Below are 21,301 nucleotides of genomic sequence, written 5' to 3'. Positions count from 1 at the left end.
AAAACCTGAAGGGTTTCTAGAAATGGGGATGTGTTAGTAAAAATTTTGGAAGACTGGAAGAATTATGAATTTAGCTTACATTAAATATGTCACATGGCCCTCACATAAAAAAATGCCACTAGCAGTCATAGGTGACTTTAGGTAAGTTTTCCTCGCTGGGACTGAGTTTCCTCATCTGTAAAATGGGTATTGGTCTAAGTTTCTGCCTTTCCTTATGTAAAAATACCACGTACCCGCTACATGCATGGCACTGCTGTTGAGGTACAGCAGCTCAACTCAAGGTTGCTGAAAATGATTCAAATCAAATCAACCAACTGTACTGGCAGCTACACTGGGCCAGGAACACTGTTGAACAACATGAATATAAAGCTCCATCAGAGAAGCAGCTAAGTTTAGGGGCAAGAGCACTCTAAGTCAGACAGACCTGGGTTCCACAGGAAGTCTGCCCTTGGTGGCTGGATGCCTTTGGGTAAGTCATCTAATATGTGCCTCAGTTTCCTCAGTTTTCAAAAGACCAATAGTGTTTTTCTGATGAGGGAAGTTGTAATGTTTAGCAGTATTGGCAAAGTATATAGTGTCTGGTACACACCAGAAAGACAGTGGGTAAGGGGGCTAAATCCTCTTCTGGAAATGGAGGAAATAGGTAATATAAATAATAGCTGCTGTGACTCTAAGATGAGTTCACAATAATGGTGCAGGACATACACCACATACACAGAGGCGTCTCACACCATGTTGCTTGTGTGAGAAACTCCAAATTATATCAGTCTGATATATTTCCTCTGAGCCAGAACACAGCAAAATCCTGATTCCCAAAATCAGTGTCAATATGGAAGGCTGATGGAAACTGAACTCTGAAATTTGTAATCACATCGTGTCCATGTTGGTTGCACAACTGGCCAGAACACCAACTGAGAAGCTCCAGCTGATGTTTCATCACAATTGACAATTAGCCTATCTTGAATCAGCAGAGTCAAGCTAAACTAAACACATAAGAATGAATAACAGAGCTTCATCCTGCCTTGGCCCTTAGAGGAATACAAACAGGTCTAGCCCAAATCCAAGGTATGGGATTTTACACCTATTTCAAAGTTGTGCTCCCTGGCTGCTAGAAATGGCTACCTCAGATGTCTATTGCACAGTGTCATGAGATGTCCCTAAAAAACTCAAGGAGAATTGGATGCCCAAATTTCACCTACACATACATTACTTATGTACCTAATTCTGACCTGTACCTCACATCTTTATAATAAAACAAAGTAAAAAACAAACAAAAAAAAAGCAAAAAAAAAAAACCCTCAAGGAGAGAACTTCCTAAAGCTTTTAAGAACAAGCTTCAATTCCATATATATTTTACTAGAACACTCATAATTCTTCCCTCAGTGTCACAAACAGGAATTCTCAAATACATCATTCTGGATAAGTGAGTTAGGTTGGTCCTGTTTCAGGGGACATTCTACTGTAACAGAGAATGAGGAAAGAACACACCTTTGAAATTTAGCAAGATGACAGGGAAGGTTGACAGAAGCTAAAAAGTCAAATGAGCCACCTTGAATGCCTTCCCATACCTTGAATATCAACCACTAGAAAGTCAGCAAAAGTACAGTAAAGAAAATACACAGAAGTCCATCAAAAGGCATCTAGGGAGCTGGGCTTGGTGGCTAATGCCTATAATCCCAGCACTTTAGGAGGCCAAGGCAGGAGGACTGCTTGAGCCTACAGGTTCGAGATCAGCCTGGGCAACATAGTAAGACCTCATCTCTACAAATAAATCAACAAATTAGCCAGGCATGGTGGTGCATGCTTGTAGTCCCAGCTACTTGGGAGGCTGAGGTAGAAGGATTGCCTAAGCCCAGGAGACAAGGCTATGTTGCCACTGCACTCCAGTCTGGGTGACAGGGTGAGATACCTCCCCCCCCAAAAAAAAGGCATCCAGGCAGTAATTTAGTTCCACCAAAATACTTACCCTTTCTTGATGTGAACTTGTCACCATCTAGGAATGGATTCTAATTTGGGGAGAGGTAACTCTATTAAGATCAGATTCTCAGGTGATGCTTTAATCTCTCATCTGATAAAGAAGTTAGCCAAGCAGAACATCAAGGAAGCTGACAACCAAATCACAACTTGAGTGGATGAGGTAAGCACCACACCTTAATTTCAAAAGACCTTGCTCCTTAAATGAACCTTGTGAGAACTTTAATAAGAGATTTCCTCTGACTCAAATTATAGTCATGCCAAATTATTGTTTAATCAATTTCCTATAAAATCTTCCTAATGCTTCTCCAATAAGAAGGAAAAGCAGCAAAACCATTATCGGTTAACAATTACTTCAATCCCATTTTGGGTTTTTTATTACTTCAAATCAACACATGAAACATGAAATCCTGTATCAAAATTCAACCAAAGAAGAGATAACTGCATGTATACAAAATATTTACCAAGAAGACTGGAATGAAATGCAGAACACACGCCTGGATAAAACAAAGAAATCTGGCTCCAAGTAGAAATGATGATGCAATGACAAGAGTTCTGACATGGGTCTCTTAGAAGAATGGGCTCAAACAAACTAAAGACTTTATCTACCAAGACTTACACCTAGAGAGAGCTCAGTATAACATGTGTGTCTGCGTACGTGTGTAAAGGATACGATTTGATAAATGGCAGAAACAAAAGTTTTCTTCTTTAAAGAACAGGGTTTTCTGTATTCACACACTGTTAGTTAGTTATCTGAGATTACAGTTGTCCCCCCACCCACAAGGGATACATTCCAGTAGATGTCTGAAACCATGGATAGTACCAACTCCCACGCACACTGTTTTTTCCTATGCATACTATGATAAAGTTTAACTTTAAAATTAAGCATAGTAAGAGAAGAACAATCAAGGAAATACTTTACAGCTTCTCTATCCAAACTGTTAGCATCATGACTCTTACATTTTGGGGCCATCATTGTAAAATAAGGGTTCCTTGAATACAAGCACTGAGATACTGATACCACCAGTCCTGATAACTAAGATGGCTACTAAGTGACTAATGAGTGGGGCAGAATAGATATGCTGGGCAAAGGGATGACTCACATACCAAGCAGGATGGAGCAGAACATCATACCACTCAAAATAGTGTACAATTTAAAATTTATGAATTATTTATTTCTGGAATTTTCCATTTAATATTTTCAGACCACAGTTGGTCATTCGTAACTGAAACCATGGGATGAGGGAAACCATGGATAAGGGAGACTAGTGTAATTGAAAATAATTCTTAAATTTACGAGACAAAATTAATTTTTGAAGTAGTACTTTTGCATGCTTAGAAATTACTCCAACTCTATTCTGGCATGAACTTTTACAACTTAATCTGAAAATCACAATCTACCTGTTTTGTTTTTGTTCTGTAAGTTCTGTAACAGTCTATGGCCAAAGGAAGTACAGTTTTGACCTAACTTGAATTTTTTCCTATCATCTTCACTCTGACTCTCTATAGCAAGAACCCATTAGGAACTTTCATATCCCCAAATGCAAAATAATAATAGATCTCCAAAGTTATTACATTGCTAATATCTAGTATCACATCTTTAGTTATAAAGATGTGGCCAATACCAGGGGTAGAATGATAGAGTGGTATGAGTAAGTGGGTATGGGACAAAAAATATATATGGTTATTATCCCAGTGCTTTGAGAGGCTGAGGCAGGAGGATCACTTGAGCCCAGGAATTTGAGATTACAGTGACTATGAATGTACCCCTTCACTTCAGCCTAGGTAACAGAGTAAGACCCTTTAAAAAAAAAAAAAGTATATGGTAGGTACCCTTCAAACTAGAAGTGGAGAAAAATGAGGTAGATAAATCATGAAAACAAGCTATAGTCTGAGGCATTATTTATTAAGTGCTACTGATTTAGTTGAGCTTTTAATTGAGTGCTGTGTGCTAGACATTGTGTCAACATCTTCCATGCATTACCTCGAGCAATCCTCACAACAGTCCAAGAATAAAGTAATATTACCCCCATTTTACAGAGGTGGAAACAGAGATAGAGAAATTTGCCCATGGTCCCAGATCTTTTAAGTGGTTGAGTAAGGATAGGAGCCTTAATGAGTCTGACTGTAAAGCCCAGCCATCTCTGCGTCAAGGCAACATATACTATAGGAATTAAGAGAAGGAAGAATCCCTGAGAGCAGAGACTCTGAGACAAGGACCCTCTCTTTTTGCACATTTATAGTTCAGAGAAAGATTGGTCAATCTAATTCAGGGAAGGGTCTGAATTTTAGAGTTTTTAAGAATGAAGTGGAAATTTTGTTATTTCAAGTAATACATGAGTTACAGAGAACTAATAAAATTAGGTGAATTAAATGAAAAGGTATATGAGTCATTTGTCAATATTACTAACAACTACATACTCAAAATTCCTTTGGGTGCCATGGTTCTTCACATCTCCATGTGTCTGTTCAATCTAATTCTCTCTGTTCCCTGCTTAGGAGACAGTTCATTCAAGCTTCCAGCTCAGCTCAAGCTCCAACTCCTCTCTCAACCCTAATACCTTTTTATTTTACTAAAGTGGGAGCTATTTGAGAGTAGAGACTACATCTAATATATTTTCAGAGATTCACACCAGCAGAAAAGAATTCTCAATGAATATTTAACAAAGATATACTTAATCTTTAAGCCTTTACTTGAAAGTGCTACTGACTTTTTGCTGGAATCTCTCAAGCACTAATAAAACACTGAACTTTTCAGCTTTGAAAGTATGTAATCAATACCTAAGCCTAAGAGGATAATATTTATTCATTAAATAAGGTTATGTCAATTACTCAAAATTGACCCATGCATACCAAAATCAAGATGAACAGTTCATCCAGTATCCTGACTGTAATAAAGTTATAAAGAAAAAATGAACATAAAAATTCATAAGGGCAACCCCCTCAGATCCCCTCCCACTGTGGGAGCTTTTGTCCTCTTAATAAATCCTGCTTTCAGAAAAAAAAAAAAAAAACACGCTAGTCTTGGTTACTTATGATTGCTCTTTAAGAAAAATTCTATTTTAAGAGTGCATTAGTTTCCCCTTATCCACAGTTTCAATTACCCATAGTCAACCAAGGTTTGAATATATTAAATGGAAAATTCCAAAATAAGCAATTCATAGTGTGCCATTCTGAGTAACATGATGAAATCCTGCGCAGTCCTGCTCCATCCCACCCAGGACATAAATCATTCTTTTGTCCAGCACATCCACACTATACACACTACACATCTGTTAGTCACTTAGTAGCCACCTGGTTATCAGATGAACTGTTAGAGTATCACTACCACAGTGTGTATGTTCAAGGAACTCTTATTTTACTTAATATAGCCCCAAAGTACAAGAGCAGTGATTCTGGCAATTCGGGTATGCCAAAAAGAAGTGATAACATGCTTCCGTTAAGTGAAAAGGTAAAAATTTTTGACTAACAATAAGGGAAAAAAATCATATGCTGAAGTTGCTAAGAGCTACAGTAAGAAAAAATTTTCTACCCATAAAATCGTACAGAAGGAAAAAAACTGTGCTAGTTTTGCGGATGCATCTCAATCTGCAAAAGTTACAACTAAGTGACAGGAGCTCAATTAAAACAGAAAAGGCATTAAATTTGTGGGAGGAAGACACAAACGGAAGCATGTTCTGAATTATGGCAATGGGGTTAGGTATTACCTGTGGTTTCGGGTATTCACTAGGGGTCTTGGAACAAGGGGGGACTAAAGTAGCTCTAAATCAACACAAAAACTTCACATTTAAGAATACCAATCTGTGAAAGGAAAACTTTCAGGAAGTGAGTAAACACCAATTAAACCTCCCAGAATAACTGTGACTGCCTACAGAAGGTAGAATACAAGAATAGAGCAGAATGCAACGCTCTTGATGTTTAAAAGCATTAACGGCAGACATCAAAAGTAACCTCACTCTTGTAGGGATATTAATCTTTCAGAAGATATGAAAACCTAAAACACCAACTGCACCAAGCTGCTGTTTTAATGTAGCTTAATAATTCAGGAAAAGAGCTAGCTAATCACATAAGAATCCCTGCAAGCTATGCCTTTATACACTTTCTTGGGCTGGAAATTTCCAAGACAGCAAAAAGGCCGGGCTTCTCCTCTCTCTTCCTGCCAAATAAAAGAAGCCCAAAGACTCCCAAGCAAAATCTGAAACTAAAATGCAAATTGATCTAACTTTATTTAATAGATGCAGACTTAAAAGGTATCTTCAAACTAAAAAGGATCCTATTTTCAACACGCTAAAGAAGAAAATGTTTACAGAAAACTACTCAGGAATGAAAATAAAAACCCCCTGAGGAAGTTACTTTGCAGGTCTCAATTTTTATAATTTGGGTTTTCTTAAAATGAGAAAACTTGCAAGTAAATATACTGTTTCTGAAAAGTACATAAAACTCTGTAAGTCCTACTACTGGGTACTCTTAACATAATGAAGGGTCAGAGATCCACAACCTAAATTCACTTAGCTTCTCTTATATCAAAACATTTTATAAAATGTGGATCCTAGGCTGGGATCATGCCTGCAATCCTAGCACTTTGGGAGGCAGTTGCAAGAGGACTGCCTAAGACCAGGGGTTGGAGATCAGCCTGGGCAAATTGGCAAGACCTCGTCTCTACAATAAACCAAAAAATTAGCCGGGTGTGGTGGTATGCACCTGTAGTTCCAGCTACTTGGAAGGTTGAGGTGGAAGGATCGCCTGAGCCCAGTAGGTCAAGGCTGCGGTAGCTGTGGCGACAGACTGAGACTCCAACTCAAAATTAATAAATAAATAATTTAAAAATTTTTTTGTAAACAAAAAATAAAATAAAATGTGTATCCTAAATGTTTTCTACAATGAAGACATCTTGAAGAAAGAATGGGGTCTGATTTACAACTTGGAATATATGATTCCAATGATCGGAACTGGAGACTGATGACAATACCATGATCTGTAGATAACACAGACAGGTCCCATGTGAAGATATAATTATATGTGTCTATAAACATATTTCTTGCTACATGAAACTCTGTAAGGTCTAGTTTTTATAATCTTTTGCCTATTTTTATACATTCTTTTCCTCTCATTCAAGGATCTATTATATAATTATTATTGCTTCTGACTTGATAGCATTCATTTTTAAAAGAACAGGAAAAGTAGTATCAGTTATGAACTCTCTACCTCTAAACTTTGAATGCACCCTTTCATATACACTGTGATAAGCACTTTCCCCCTGAAGAGTGTGATGTGAAGTTTTCTGAGTAGAGTGCTAGGTGGAAGAGGCTGTCCTGTGTGTTCAGCTCACGGTTGGCAATTTGGGTGTGAGGACAGTCAGGAGTGTGGTCAAATGTGGTTTCTATGGCTTCATAGTATTGGCCTACCCTAATCTTTTGGAAGCTCTGTCAACAAGGACACCAAAGCCTCCACATGACTCGCATGCTCTGAAGGCCACCTGCCCTGGCCAGTGACCAAAACCTCATTGCATGTCCATGTTACTGAATAAGTGGCCTTTTCCTTGCCTGCACTGCAGACGGTAGGCTAAGGCTTGCTCAGAGACTTTGGACAAGCTCCAGTCTAGCCATACCAGCCATACCAGCAATCTCCTCTGCTATTCCATGGGCTGAACTATACCTTCTCTAGTAAGGTCTGAACTCTTGGCAGTTTGTCCTTCATTGGGTATATTCCCTCAGCCCTAGGCGATTATATATAGTTTCCTCGTATATATAGTTACTCTTTTATCATAGGTAACACTTCTTTATATTACGCTTCCCCTGTTTAATCTACTGTGTGGTTTCTACCTCCTTATTGGACCCAGACTGCTACAGGGAGGAAGGATACAAATGAATACATACAAACACGTGTCTGCCCACTAATGGAAAAACTCCCAAAACACCAAAACCCAAATAAATATTTACATTTGAAAACTACCAAGATGCTTTTAAGTCCAGAATAGACTGGAATGTATATATTTATAGACCAAGTGCAGAATTAAAAGCCCTCATTCTCTCCCAATGAAAATTAGTGGTGAACAAACAAATTCTGATATATCCACACAATGGAAACTACTTAGCAATAAAAACAAACAAACTCCAGAAATATGCAGCAACATGGATAAATCTCAACAGTATGCTAAGTGAAAGAAGTGAAAGAAGTCAAACACAAAAGGATAAATATATGATTCCATTCATCTGACATCTTAGAAAAGACAAAACTATAGGGATTAAAAAAAAAAAAACAGGCATAAGGGACCTTTTTAGGGTAACAGAATATTCTATAGCTTGATTGTGGTGGATTTATGCAACTATATGTATCTGTCAAAACTCATCAAACTGTATACTTGAAAGGAGAAAATTTTATCATCTGTAAATTAATCCTCAATACACTAACCTCACAAAAAATTACATAAAAATGGTGGAAGATAGTTAAAGTAATATTTAAAGGGAATTTTATAGCCTTAAATGCATGTATTAGAAAAGAAGAATAACTGAAAACAAGCCGAATTGTTCAAGTGAAGAAAAAAATAATCCAAAATAAGTCTATGGAGAGTAGAAAGAAAAAAAAGATAAAAGGTAAGAAAATAAATTAATAAATTCAAAAGTGAATGCTCAACAGTCAAGATCATCAAAATCAAAAGCTGGTTCTGGCTTTTTAAAAAATAAACAAACTTCTGATATGGTTGATCAAAAAAGAAGAAGAAACAAATAATAGGAATGAAAAGTAAGTTATAACTACAAATATTACACATTTTAAAAGCCAAAATTTGATGCCAACAATTAAAAAACCTAGATGAAATCAAGATTTCTTGGAGGAGGGAAAAACCTAGATTAATATGGAATGAAACCAAATAAAACAAAGGACTAAGAAATTTAGACCACAAGGACAAAGTGGAATAAGCTACACTATTAAAAATGAATAATCAAATGATACAGAGGATAAAATAATTTCTGAAAATAGAGACAACTATGATATTATTGAACAGAGGTGTTTTTCCTATAAGCAGAAAAATAGAAAAAAATTAACACCCAATTCCAGCTCTGGCAACATGGCAGAATACTGAGTAACTCCCAAGACTTCCTCCTGTGAGACAAGTGAAGACCTCAGAAACCAGAGACATTGTGTGGACACCCATCTCTGCCCTTTCTTATGATGCTGACACTGCTAGTCTCAGTACATCAGGTTAAAATGAACATCAAGGGTAGTCCCACTGACAGGAGAAATAACAAGGAGAAGGATAGATGGGCAAGTCCATGTTGCCTTGGTGAGAATGCAGGATTCAAGGACCTTGTTGTGTAGTGAATATAGCAATAATAACAATAGCAATAATAAAAGTCAGAATTTTTTACCATTCATTATTATCAGTCACACATTAAGTACTTCACATGCACTAATCCCATTCAATCTTCACTAAACCTTATAGCTATAATTATTAAACCAATTCTACTGATGGAGAATTTGAGGCTTCAAGAATTAAATAATCCATTTGAGGTCACAAAGCCAGCAAGTGGCAGAAATCAAAACTGAATCTGGATCTGTCTGATCTTTTAATGTCTACACTTTTAATGAAACATAGCCCAACATCTACTATTGGTTAGCACTTCATATCATTATCTCAGTTACATAGAATGAAGCACAGACTCCAATAAAGCCCATATGCTAGCAGTGATAGAATACAGAAAACCCACAATTTAGCTGCTTGCCTCAGTAAAATGAACTAGCATAAAGCTGGTAAGTTTTACTCAAGCCAAGTTACTAGAATACTAAGTAGTTAGGGATAAGAGACAGTAGCTTTCTCAACCTACAAAATGGAAAATCCAGATGATCCCAACTAACCTTTTATAAAGTTTCTATAAGAAGCAGTCAAAATTTCATGGGTAGAAGTTCCTTGGAGGAAAGTTTTGGCTGAAGTAAAAAACTACTATCTTCAGACAGAGCTTTTAATCAGTGATATGGACTACCTCCAACCTGTAGAATTCTCCTTTCTTCTTGGAAATGACCAGAAATGGTCAAGAAAATGTGATATGATGCCTCTTGCTGAAGATGCAGCAGGAGCTGGGACACCTGCCATTTAAGACTTCTTTCAATTCTGAAAGTTTATCATCACCTGGCTGACATAGCATTGGAATAGCTGATTGAGAAAGACATTGGCTTCTAGGAATTCAAGACTTGCCTATTTGTCACCTGTGCTTTTAGTGATGCCACATGGAAATGATCTCAAGACAGCCCTTGCTAAGGCCAAAGATGCCGAGATACTTATTTGCAGTTCTCAGGATCCATTTCTGAGCCAGTCCGGACTCAGCTCTGTGGCTCACTATGTAGCTGAGATTAAAATCATTCTATATTTTAACATTAGAGAATAACTAGACATAGGAGTGACGCTTTAAAGAAGGCAGCTGCCAAGCAGTCATGGATTAAGCAGCCTCAGAACCAAACAAAGGAAATGAAAAATAGTGTCAAGCTCACATAGGGTGACACCATTTTAAGCAACCTCCTGGTGTTACAAACCACAAGCATTTAAGTTTTGCTCCCAGTGCCATTTTAGTAACTGAGTTAAAAACCAAGCTCAAGTCTGCCAGCACGATTCACCAGCAGAACCAGGCGACTGCGGCTCTGAGACAAAGACGACATTCATTTGCCATGTGGTTTCTCAGAAAGCATATCTGCACAGCAGGTTTCCCTGGCAATTTTGGATACATATGTCTTTTTCAGACTGCTGTTCTTGGCTTAGTTTTCTGAAAGGAAAGAGTACAAGATTTCATTATATTCCAAAGCACAAATGAATTCAGTCTCAACATACTTCAAACCCAGCTTTACAGGAAAAATAAGAAGTTAAAACAAAAATAGTGCACCCTGTCAAGAACAATTTAGGATAGTCTTCTCACCAGAAACTGCACGGTATGATTACCTCAGTAAAAATCCATTAACATGCAACTGGTGTTTATCCTGGCTAGCTCCTGGGCATTCACATGGTACGGCTGGGTCAGAGACCTAAATACTAATCATAGTCTCCATTTATCTTTCTTCCAACACAAGAGTATGAAAAGGAACTCAGCAGAAAAAGGTTAAAAGGCAAACAAGCATGTAGATTGTCCAGAAAGGTAGTGGCAAGAGTCTGAGAGCACAGGGTCTGATGGTTAAATCTCGGCTTAATTCACACACTCAACAGGCCAATTAAAAAAAAAAAAAGAAAACAACAAAAGCAAACATGAAGCCTCAACCCATAAACCTCTTGTTGACAAGAAAAAAGCCTGGCTTAATAAGTTAGAAATATCTAAAAGCAACCCAACTCCAACCAAAAAAGCCCCAAATACTAAATACCAAATAAAATGAGAAAGGTTAAATCAATCAAAATAATGTGATGAACTATTATGTAACTATCAAAAACGATTTTATAAATGTTTTTAATAATATAAGAAAATGTTTAAGACATGTTAAGTGAAAAGATCAAGATATATTATACATTCAGAATGATCTCAGCTATATAAAATAATATACGTACAAAAAGAAATAAATAAGTTAAAATGTAAGTTATGATTATTGCTGAGGAGTGAGAGAATTGTAGTAGACATTTCTTTAAGCTTTTCTTAAATCTCTAAATGTTCTACAATGGATATATATTCTTTTACAACTAGGAGGGGGAAAAAAGCATTGTAATATCCTAGAAGAGCAAACCAACACTAAAAAGGAAGGGAGAGGCCGGGTTCGGTGGCTCAGCCTATAATCCCACGCCTTTGGGAGGCTGAGGCGAGTGGATTACCTGAGCCCGTGGGTTCGAGATCCACCTGGGCAGCGAGACCTCATCTCTACAATAAATCAAAAAATCAGCCGGCCGTGGTAGCGCATGCCTGTAATTCTGGTTACTCGGAAGGCTGAGGCGGAAGGATCGCCGGAGCCCAGCAGGTAGAGGCTGTGGTGGCCGGGAGTGGCCACCACACTCCAGTCTGGGGCAACAGAGTGAGACTCCAACTCAAAAAAATAAAAAAATAAAAAGGAAGGGAGAAAAAAACATATTTAGGTTTAGTGCAGGCCAGGGACTGTCCTAAGTGGTTTATATGCATTATAAGTTGAGTATCACTTATACAAAATACTTGGAACCAGAAGTGGTTCAAATTTCAGATTTTTAAACTTGAGATGCTCAGCTTGTATCTCATTTGATATTCACAACACCCCTATGAGATAAGTATGGTTTTAACCATGTTTGACAGATAAGGAAATCAAGGGTTAGCAGATGACATAACAGGTGGAGAAGATGGGCTATGATCCCTAACAGCATGACTCCAGCGGTTTCACTCATTGTGTATACTGCCTTTCAACCATAATGGCAGATTTTTGTCTCCCTGCCCACAAGCTTGACACACTCAGTCAAGCATCAATGATAAAATCTTCTTTAAAATGTACTATAATAATTTGGGTGGGTGTGACTACAAAAGAGAAATCTGCCAAAGTACTCAGATGCTCAGATAAATTTTCAAACTAGAGGAACTAAGAGCACCTCTAATGAAGCTATAAAGAGAATCTATGTGATAAAGTAACACATCACTGATGTTGAAAATATACCAGCACAGCAAAATTCAATCCCCCACTAAATTCCACTATGCAAGAGAAAGCTAGCAATAATTATCAAGGAAAGGCCCCTGATATCCATTTACTGACCTGCCAAGAAAAAAGAAAAGCATTTAAAGATATAATTATGAGGACCTGGACAGAAAGGATCTGAATCTCCCCCCACCCACACACAAATCCCCCAGTAACAAGAGGCATGGACCACTGGAAACTAGAGAAGAGAAAGAAACTTTAGAGAAAAAAAAGCATTATACTTGATGTTAAATTATATGATCTGCAACCAGCCTAGGAGGTCCCTCTTACTTTTTTTTCAGTCCAGCACTGAAGGCCTTTGGGTTAGAAATAATCAATTTTGTTTGGCAAAAAGACATCAAGACATAGAAGTACTTTGGATCGAATTCTGTAGAATCAGCCTATTTGAAAGGCATTAAAGCTAATGCCAAAACCAATATGGTGTTCTGTTCACAGTTCCTTTCTAGAGGTTTTAAAAGCAGAAAAATATTGAAACTCAGAGTTTAAAGTGAAAACTTTCTATCTGTAAAAACAAGCCACTTTTAGATACTAGGAGCTAATAAGATTTGGTAATTCCAAATTAACCATGTATTTTTAAAAACCTTGGATGTTAGGAAAAATAATTCGCTATTTAGAAAAATATAAAGCTGGATTACTACCTCACTCCATACACCAAGACAAATTCCAGATGGATTAAATATTGAGAAAGAAAAAAATAGACATTCTAAAACAAAGTAGGGGTTAATGTTTTTGTAATCTTAGAATGTGAAAAATGTTTCTAAATATGACATAAAATTCTAGAAACCAAAATGAAAAGCTAATAAAGCAAAATATATAAAAATCTAAAATGTCAAGTCAGAAACCATATACAAAACATTTAAAAATTGGGAAAATATCTTTTACCTATGTTAAAAGATTCATAATCTTACTTGATATATAAAGAATTCTCTAAAATCAATAAGGAAAATAAGACTTCCACTCAAAATTAGATAAATAACACAAATTGACAATTCACATATCAAAATCCATAGGGAAATATGAAAATATGTAACACAATTTCAAATACAGTTTGACCCAATAATCATACTTGCAGGAGGTAATTCTAAAAACATATCATGCAAAGATGTTCATTAAAAAAATGTTTAGTAACATAAAAAAACTGAAGGCTACCTAAATGTCCATGAATTAGCTAAATCAAAGGTCACAAACAAAAACATTTTCAGGGGTTGACACAGGCAACAGAAATAAATTCGAAAGGCCACTTACAAAACAACAAACAAGAAGTGGTGGGATCTGTGGTGAGCTGGAGAGCTTACCCATTTCAGTAATTCAAACTGTAAAAATTATATGTGCCACAGGCCAACCCTTCCCCAGTGTCCACACACCCCTGGGGTCAGGCGTGTAAGCTATAGTCATGGCAAGCACTGCTGCTTGTTCTCTCTACAACCAGCCTAGGAGGAGCCCTTTACTCTAAATACTGAATGCTCAACTCTTCTTTCACATTTGAGTGGCTACAAAAGAGCTCACTGATGTGGCAACACAGACTCTTGGGACTGGACAAAACCTTTAAGGCTCTCCAGTGTAACACAAAGCTGTCCTGGAGGTTCCAGTCAAAGAATGCAGAGAGGAGAGGGAAAGGAAATGGAGAGTGAGGGCAAGGCCACAAGTCAGGGAATGAAGACTAGATTAGACTTTCCTGTGGGATTTCCATTTTCCATAAGAAGAAAACTGAGGAGGAGAGGTGGTGAGAATAAACAAAGGTGAAATTCTGCACATCACGCCTTCCATATCACTGTACAGAAAATCCCATATATTGATCAAGTACCAGGATCTTGAGCACTAGTCTAATACTATAAAGTGCTAATACTATAAAGTGCTGAATCCACAGTACCACTGCTAAACACTCCTTTAGCAATAAACTCATTAACCAAGGTGGCACTGGGAAGAGCTGCCACAGATAATGTGACAGACTGTATATGGTGTTTTTATTGCAAGATCTTAATTCATCCCAGGTACTGTTTTAAATTAATCCTAGAATGATTGTAGTTTATAATTACAGTCTCAGCAACACTTCCAAAAGTGGAAAAACTCTACTTGAATCTGGAATGGAACGTTTCTTCTCAAGTGTGTGAAACTAACTTTATGCTTGGTCTTGCCATCTCTGGGAATAAGAGTACTTAGGAGTGGACAGAAAATTTCCTGACTTTACTTCATTTTAAACATCACTCCCTTAATATTTATTAAATTCAAACTAGATGCATCCATGACTGAAGTCTACAAAATCCTAGAAGAGTTTTTGCCATGGTTTTCCTAAATAGAGAACAAATGGAAGTGACGGGTGGGTCTACAGAGTGGATCCAGGGCTGCCCTTCCTCTAGCAGCTGGCCACCTTCTGATCCAATGCTCTCTGTATTTGCAGACTCACCTATGCAGATGGGAGCACTCAACAGCTGATCACTACCAGATAGCTCTCTGTCTTTCTGCCTTTCTCTCTCTCTCTCTCTCTCTCTCTCTCTCTCTCTCTCTCTCTCTCTCTCTCTCTCTCTCACACACACACACACACACACACACACACACACTTATTTGAGCTATTTAACACTAACAACCATCAGGATTAATTGCTTTGGGGAAAAAAAAAAAAAAACATCAATGTGGCAACTGTCCAAAACGTACAACTTCCAGGTGGGCATAGAAGGGAAGTAATCTGGTCAGAGAAACCACAAAAAGTCTGTCAATGTTTCAATCACTATGCTTGATATTTAAACCCTAGGAACAAGATAGTCACAACAGAACTAAGTTCATCTTAGGTATTAAATAAATGCCTCAAAGCAAACAACATTTGAGCTAGGAAGTGGGAGCTGCCACAGCGGGGCTCTCAACAAAACTATGAAATAAATGTGGGGCTTTCTCCTATCTGCCTTCTTTTGGAGGGGGCCCACCTCATTATCTTCAACTCTTTCCCTTTTCTGGTAGTTCATCTATCTCTCCCAACTTAAGTGTTACACATGTAAATAAAACTTACTGAATGCTTACTCTCTGACAGATACTCTGCTAAGCACTTTAAAAGCATTTTAAAATTTAATCTTCTCAATAACCCTGAGGTAAATATGATTAGTTTCCTCATTGTAGGTTAAGTGACTTGCTTGGAGTTACAGGTCTCATAAATAATAAAACCAGGACTGAATCCAGACCTATCTGTCTTCTTCTCGATCGGTATGTTATTCTGCTTCCTGTGCTCATTTTGGTTTCCTGGGTGTCCAAAGCACCTCTCTGCATTTTAAAAGGTCAGGAAAAGACTCATATACACTGAACATCTTACATGCCTTACACAGGACTCCTCCTTCAGGCTCATAAAACTCCTAATGAGACAGATGCATTATCTCCATTTTAAAGAGTGGAAAACAAAGACTAAGAAAGTTTGAGGACTCTTGAAAACTTTAATCTCACCTTTAGCAGACACAGAAACAAAATCCCAGAAAGGTCTGGGGGCTTGCGTAAGGATACAAAGCTAGTTATTGTCAGAGCTGAGACCTGATCCTCGATCCACTGTTCTTTTTGACTATATATAAGCCATCAGTTTGAAAGGAGCCCACATATTAATAATAGAGTAGGAATGCCAAGCACTTTGCTAAATACTGTACACACTTTATCCAGCTTCAGTCAAAGGGATTCCCAACACTGGAGTTCCAATCAATGCTTTCTACTAAAGTTTACTAAAGAAAGGGGAAAAATATAAATCCCACATCTATCAAATTTATAGTCCAATTAACATGTTCCTATATACACAGATGAATATATCTTACAAAAAGAAACTCTGAAAAGATTTAGAAAGTTTTGCAAAGAATGTACAATGGGTTCAAATAACATAATCAAATAACACATTCTGAGCACCTATGTGCTGTGGCTATTCACCAAGGACTGGGCACATTAAAAAAGAAAATACACAGCATCTGAATTAGATGAATGTTCACCATCAGTACATATATAACTGTTCTCACGCAAACAAATGTGTGTTATTCAGAGAAAAATAATGGTCTTAGCATCAGAGAAACTGAATTTAAAGCTGAACTCCATCACTTATTAATCATGTACCATGGGTAGGACAGGTCACATAGCATCTCTAAGCCTCTCTGTCAAATGGGTGGGAATAAGATCACTGTGAGAGGATACTGTGAGAAACAAATAGGATGAAACATTCACGGGGACCTAACATACAATATGTGCTTAATAACAGCTATTTACATCATTTTCTTCTCAAATTCCACAACCTAAAGTCAGGCACAGTGGCTCACAACTATAATCCCAGCACTTTGGGAGGTCAAGGCAGGAGAATTGCTTGAGGCCAAAAACTTAAGACTAGTCTCAGAAATATAGCAAGATTCTGTCTCTACAAAAAAAGTATATATTAACCATGTATGGTAGGGCATGCCATAGTCCCAGCACTCAGGAGGCTGAAGTGAAAGGATCTGAACCCAGGAGTTACAGGTTACAGTGAGCTATGATTATGCCACTTGTACTTCAGCCTGGGCAACACAGTGAAATCCTATCTCTTTTAAAAAGAAAAAAAAATCCACAACCTAGTCTTAAGAGAGCTAATGTTTCTGCCAATAAAATTTAAAATAAGACAAGGTAATGAGCAACCAATATGAAGACTACTAAAAAGATTTACTTACTATCTATCACTGGAGTAAGAAAAGAAAATTAACAGAAAAGCCCATCTTGATTTGATAATAGATAACGGGATAAGAGAAGAACATTTTGGAAACAAGTACCTGAATGAGACTGACAGGCACATTGTGATAGAGATATCACCAGAAAATATATCAAATGTTTGCTATAGTCATTAACATTTCTCCACAATAGACATCTTTGTTTTTAGAAGCAATTTTTGGTCAAAACCAAAAATGTTCTTAAAATAATAATACTTTTTTAGTTAGCATGGTATTTTCTGACAATATAATTACTGTAAAACCCAGAGCTACACAATAAATAAGAACCGTCAAAATTAAATTGTTCCAACAAAAAGTTATTTATATAAGCAATTAATGAAATACAATGCTTGTCAATCTGCAGTGTTCTGAATAAGCATGAAAAAGCCATCTTGAGTCGATAACAAATACTTCTCTAATGTCACAAAATTCCCCAGAAGATGTAATAAACCTGAAGCCATTCTTCCTGGTTACTGAAGTCCATATCATATTATTTGAAAGAAGATTCTCTTTCCTGGTTTACAACATTAAGTACCTAGTATGTGCTCACAGTGTTTTTTGTTTGTTTCTGGTTTGGGGTTTTTTTTTATGTGAGAAAAACTTTAGAGTTAATAAAGACAGGAAGCAATCTGGGGCTTTGGGTTCTAGACCTCATTGTGGCACTAAGTAAGAAAGGTGTCTCTGGACATTTTTGTAAAATGTCTCTAGACTCTGGTTTGTCAAACTATAAAAGGGAATAAGAAACCCCATCTTGCTTCCTCACAGGAATACTGCAAGCATCATCAAATAAAACAACTAAATATGAATGCACCTTTAACTATATTAAATGTTGTATAAATCTAAAGGAATGACAATTACTGTCTTCAGCAAACAGAGTCATACCACACATCTAGACTGAACTGCTCCCTTGGCTTTCCCATTTCTAGATTATCTGCTATCATTTAAGGAAATATTTCTTTTACAAAGGTAAAGTAAAATGTGAAATAATAATAAAATAAGTAATAATATATGATGAATCCAAAATAAACAGCCTTATAATTCTTGGCTAACAGAATTCTACCATAATTCTGACAGTAAACTTGGTTCAAATAACCCAACCTACACTTCATTCAATCCTTTCAACCCTGCAGGAAAAGCAGGACAGATAGCATTATGTTTGATTTTTACAGACCACAAAACTGAAACTCATAGAGGAAAGCGATTCACCCAAGATCCCAGTCAAAGCCAAGGACATTCACTCTTTTTCTGATGTAGTTGAATGGAAGCTACCCTATTTTCAAGGAAACTCACTTCATGTGATGTAAAATTTCTCAGCTGCTTTAGTAATTTTATCATTCATCTTACATACACAGCAACGTCTCTCTACAATAAACAAATTCAATACAGGAGATTGCGCACACAAGAATAGAAAGGGCGGCATCTGTTGGCAGAAGTGTGTGGTTGCAATGAAGGCATTTCAGTGCTTTGAGATTTGAAAAATCAGTGTCAGTGCATAAATTAAGAGGTGGGCAGAAGGAAAAAACTATATTGAAGAGAGAGGTAAGGAAAAGAAAGCAAACACTGGGATGTTCTAAAAATTATATCTATGGCCACTCTGGTAATCTATTTCCAACCAGTAATATTTTAATTCTTTTGTTTTAGAATAGTTTTTTTTTTTTTAGTTGAATTCTCACTCTGTCGCCCAGACTGGAGTGCAGTGGCTGCTCCCGGCCACTGCAGCCTTGACCTGCTGGGCTCCGGCAATCCTTCCACCTCAGCCTTCCAAGTAGCTGGAACTACAGGCGCGCGCTACCACGCCCGGCTAATTTTTTTTTTAATTTATTGTAGAGATGAGGTCTCGCCAAGTTGCCCAGGATAGATTTAAATCAGCCCCTCTGGGAGCAAGTTTTCTTTAGTAATGTATCTCTGGTTTTATGATGAGGAAGTCCCAAAGGCAAATCAATGAGGGGAAAGTTTAGATAACTGAAACTTACCCATAGACAATGCTTCAAGTAAGGAAGGGAAGGTGGAGGGAAAGAGGAAGAAGCTGACATTTGTGAGGTGCCTGCAGGTTAAGTATTCCTTATCTAGAAAGCTAAGAACCAGAAGTGTTGTGGACTTTGGATTTTTTCGGATTTTGGAATATTTACACTTCTTACTTGTTGAGTTTCCCTAATCCAAAAATTCACAATCTAAAACACTCCAATCAGCACTTTCTTTGTGTGCTTAAAAATTTTGAATTTTGGAGCATTTCATATTTCAGAATTGAAATGCTCCACCTGTATTATGGTATAGCACTTCATATATATGTGTTACCCCCATTTAACTCTCACGAAAACACAAGACATACTATAGGTTGTAGTATTACCTTCATGTTACAGATGAAGAAAATAAAGAGGAGGAGGAATAGGTCCAAAACTACTCAATAAATAGCAAGGTCAGAATTTGAACCCTGAAAGCCTGACTCTGGTGATCTTAGCTACAAAACCTACTGCAGCTTAACTAAAACAACAGTCATTTTTGTATATACATAACATAATCTATTTCCATACAAAGAGACCCATGTGCAACTTATTTATTTATCTTTCTTTCTTTCTTTCTTTTTTGAGCAGCAGCAGCAGCAGCGTCAGCAGGTAAGCAGGGGCCATGGCATTGCGATCTGGAGAGGGGCCGCACACAGGCTGTGGAGAGTGGCCCTGGGGCGCATGCATAGTCAGCTGGAATCTCATTCTGTCGCCCAGCCTGGAGTACAGTGGCACGCTCACAGCCACTTCAGCCACAACCTGCTGGGTTCAGGTGATCCTTCCACCTCAGTCTTCTGAGGCTCTATTTTGTAGATTTACCTTTGGGACCATATAATTATAAAGCTAAACAATAAAAAAGCAATATCTAAAACAGAAGACAAAATGAAACAAAAAAACCTATCAGTATATTGTGGCATAACCACATAGAAATTATTCCAAGTAGTTTTAACATATAATGATTTGACTGTACATCTCCACTGGGATATTCCCTAAGGACAAAAAGAACCCCAACACAAATCTTAAATTGTTTTCAGTAATTATTGCTCCTGGAAATAATGATATTGTTATTCTGAGACTGACATATTTATTGTGAAATGTAAAGCAAATGAGTAATTATATTAATATTGCTGGAAAGTAGGATATTTAGCATATGGGAAAGGATTACAGTGTAGAATTAAAGTGGCTAAGTAAAACATTAGTAGTATTTAATCTGTATTGGAAATAGCATAAGAACTCATGAGTTTATAATAAACATATTTACCAGTTTTGTTCATTGAAAAGGCCTAAAAAAAATGTACCTAAATGCAATGAACACACCTTATACCCAGACGGTGGTCTCTAACTACCATTTCCCATTAGAAGAAACTAGAGTTCCTTCAGAAAACGGTTGTTTCCAGGTTTGGTGCAGGAAATGGAAAAGATGAGCCTGGAACATCTCACATTACTAGAAGGCAAGAAAATTCTCAAAAACTACTGGGGAGTTTTATAAATCATACCTCAAAACCTCAGATTTAAATATAACTACTGGGGTTATAAAAAAATAGAAAAATTTGAACATAAAAAAATCAAAAAGAATGAAACATCAAATATTTCTAAATCCATGAGTTCATAATACAAAAAAAATCATTGGTTGTATCTTTTGAAGAATGTAGGGAACCAACACATTATTTTGAAAATAGTACATAAAAAGAAAAAAAGCCAAGTAAACATTCTGGTTTTTATACATACATTATATCTGAGAGTATCTATGTAATTAATAAGATGCTTCTTAAAAGTATTTCAGTTGGTAAATGGAGAAGGAATGATCAAATGATAAAATTTTGTAACCTCTCATGAAATGGCAATGACTTTCACTGGCTTCTAACTAGAGGAAAAGAAAGATGACCATATGTCCCAACATTATGAACCTCCTGATGGAAGAATACATATCACCTATGAAATATCCTTGCCAAAAAAAAAATTGAATCTGATTCTCTTCAAGCTTCTAGATTCAGCCTGTAGATCCCCAGGGGATCCCTG

The 21,301-nt window shown here is 37.1% G+C and overlaps 1 protein-coding gene across 2 annotated transcripts in view; it reads right to left on the bottom strand.

Moving 5' to 3' along the window:
* Nucleotides 1–21,301, bottom strand: part of STK4 (serine/threonine kinase 4) — a 105,696-nt gene that overhangs the window by 7,088 nt on the left and 77,307 nt on the right. Inside the window, exon 11 of one of the 2 annotated variants that reach the window (XR_002482466.1) lies at nucleotides 10,632–10,727. The exons of the other annotated variant lie outside the window; for it this stretch is intronic. The gene's annotated coding sequence lies outside the window, so the exon portion shown is untranslated. The remainder of the gene's footprint in view (nucleotides 1–10,631; nucleotides 10,728–21,301) is intronic. 2 annotated transcript variants of the gene reach the window in all.

Source organism: Carlito syrichta, unplaced genomic scaffold, assembly GCF_000164805.1.
Source record: "Carlito syrichta isolate Samal-C Ts95f unplaced genomic scaffold, Tarsius_syrichta-2.0.1 Scaffold309195, whole genome shotgun sequence".
Lineage (NCBI taxonomy): Eukaryota > Metazoa > Chordata > Mammalia > Primates > Tarsiidae > Carlito > Carlito syrichta.
The sequence above is the reverse complement of the archived record's forward strand: the minus strand, read 5'-3'. Positions and strand labels throughout refer to the sequence as shown.